This window comes from Acinonyx jubatus, chromosome D4, assembly GCF_027475565.1.
Source record: "Acinonyx jubatus isolate Ajub_Pintada_27869175 chromosome D4, VMU_Ajub_asm_v1.0, whole genome shotgun sequence".
Taxonomy (NCBI): Eukaryota; Metazoa; Chordata; class Mammalia; order Carnivora; family Felidae; genus Acinonyx; species Acinonyx jubatus.
This window is the reverse complement of record NC_069391.1, coordinates 89679345-89681502: the sequence shown is the minus strand read 5'-3', so window position 1 is coordinate 89681502 and position 2158 is coordinate 89679345. Positions and strand designations below refer to the sequence as shown.

At 52.7% G+C, this 2158-nt stretch overlaps 1 non-coding gene across 1 annotated transcript; it reads left to right on the top strand.

Moving 5' to 3' along the window:
• Positions 1–2004: 2004 nt before the first annotated feature.
• On the top strand, positions 2005–2158 carry LOC113594302 (small nucleolar RNA SNORA62/SNORA6 family). Its single transcript, XR_003414664.1, has one exon. It is a non-coding gene; the product is annotated as a small nucleolar RNA SNORA62/SNORA6 family (small nucleolar RNA).

Here is a 2158-nt window from a genome sequence, read left to right as displayed (position 1 = left end):
CAGTCCCAGACTTTGAGATACGCTACAAAGCTATAATAATCTAATCCGTGTGGTACTGGCACAAAAATAAGGCTGCGAATCAATGGAACAGAACAGAGGGCCCAGAAACGAACCCACACACTTATGGGAGATTAATCTATGACGAAGGAGGCAAGAATATCCAGTGGGGAAAAGGCTGTCTCTTCCACAAATGGTGTTGGGAAGGCTGGACAGTTACGTGCAAAGTAGTGGAACCGGACCACTTTCCTACACCCTCCCCCCAAAATAAAGTCAAAATGCACTGAGGACCTAAATAGGAGACCCACAACCATAAAGTTCCTCAAAGAAAAACATAGGCGAAAATCTCTTAGACATTGGCTTCAGCGTCATATCTGTGGGTGTGGCTCCCGAGGCATAGGCAACAAATGATCTATTCCGTGAGGGATTAGCATCCAAGATATATAAAGATAGACATAACTCACAGCAAACTCACAACTCACACCAAAACAATCAGTTAAAGAATGGGCAGAGGACCTGAACAGATACTGTACCCAGTGGGTCTGGGCCTGGTCACCAGTGGCTGGCGGGGGGGGGGGGGGGGGAGGGGGGGGGTACAGGCCAGAAGGATCTTGGGGGCCCAGGTCCCAGAGAGAAAGCTGCCCTCCACGGGGGCTCCCCCACACTGAGGGTGGCATGACGCCTGACTCCCAGGAGGATTAGAGAGCAGGTGCACAGCCCCAGCTCAGCCCCAGGCCTGCCGAGCTGGACGAACGGCTTCCGTCTGGCTCTCTGCCTGGGTGTCTGTCCACGTGGCCCAGGCTGACCGCTGGGGCTCCTGCCCCCTGCCCGCATGCTCCGTCTTCCAGTGTCCCCTTCCCATCGACGGCGGCTTCCCGTGGCTTCTGCTCTCACCCCTCACCCCTGCGACCCCTGAGTCCTTCGAGCTCCCCCCCCCACCGCAGGATACACCAGGACCCGCCCACCCCCACCTCCCACCGCACCTGGATTTCTGCACCGCGCTCCTTTGCCCAAACTCCGGAACAGCTCCCTCTCGACAAACCTATAAAGCTGGCTCCCTGCTCCCGGTTCTCCGTTCCCGGATCTGCGTCAGGTCTGTGGCTCCTTTGGCCGATAAAAGACAGCAGAGGTGAGGCCGTGATGCTTCCGGACTCAGCCCGGGGGAGGACTGGAAGCTTCTGCTTGTTCTCGCAAGGACCAGCGGCCTAAGGAACGACCTTTCCCGGAGCCCAGCCTCCTTTCCGTGGGGGGCTCCAGCCTCACGCCAAGGCCACAGGCGTGCCTCCCCTCGGCAGCCCGCATCACAGCGGCCGTGGGAGCGGGCCCCATCAGACACCCACTCCGGGGGCCCCCCACGGTGCCTGGAGAACTTCCCAGCTGAGCCAGGTGACCCACTGAATCACCGGAGGGGATAATATGGCCTTTTTTCTTTTAATCCACCAAGTTTTCAGGTGTTTGTCGTGCGGCCACAACTGAGGTGAATACTATGTGATTTGTGTCTAGATTATGGTTATTGTTTATCACCTGTTTCCCCTTGTCCCTTGCCACAGAGAGGACACAATCCCCGCAGGGCAGCGGCGTGCTCACTGATGTGTCCTGAGCCCCTGTGGGGACACCTGCAGCCCTTTTAATGGGTTTATGTATTTATGGACTGACGGGGTGCACTGTTCGTTTGAACTCATAAGGTAGACTCCCTATATATAGACTCCCGATAGATGGTCGACTCCCTATAATATTGCATATTTTTTAGAAGTATGATTCAATATCAAATTTATTTTTTTCAAAATTTATCATGATATCCATATGCCTTTCTACTTATTACTGTGGGTATAATATTAATACACTTCCTAAGCTTATGTATCCAGTATATACCTGATACTCTTCAAAGGTTATATTTATAATGAGCTACATAATGTGACCTTCTTTTTTTGTAGGATTCTTACGTGTTTTTTTTTTTTTTTTATTAAAAGAGTCTGTATTTATCTTTCCACTGTGGAAAAACAGTTCGCTGCACATTGTGAGAGCATGGGGCTGAGGCTGCTGGCCGGCCAATGAACTCACAGGGCAGGTAGTGCGCTACAGGAGGGGCGAGACTTTTGCTAACCCCACAAGGGGCCTCAGGCCCAACGAGTGGAGTTTGACAGCAATTCTTGCTACAAGT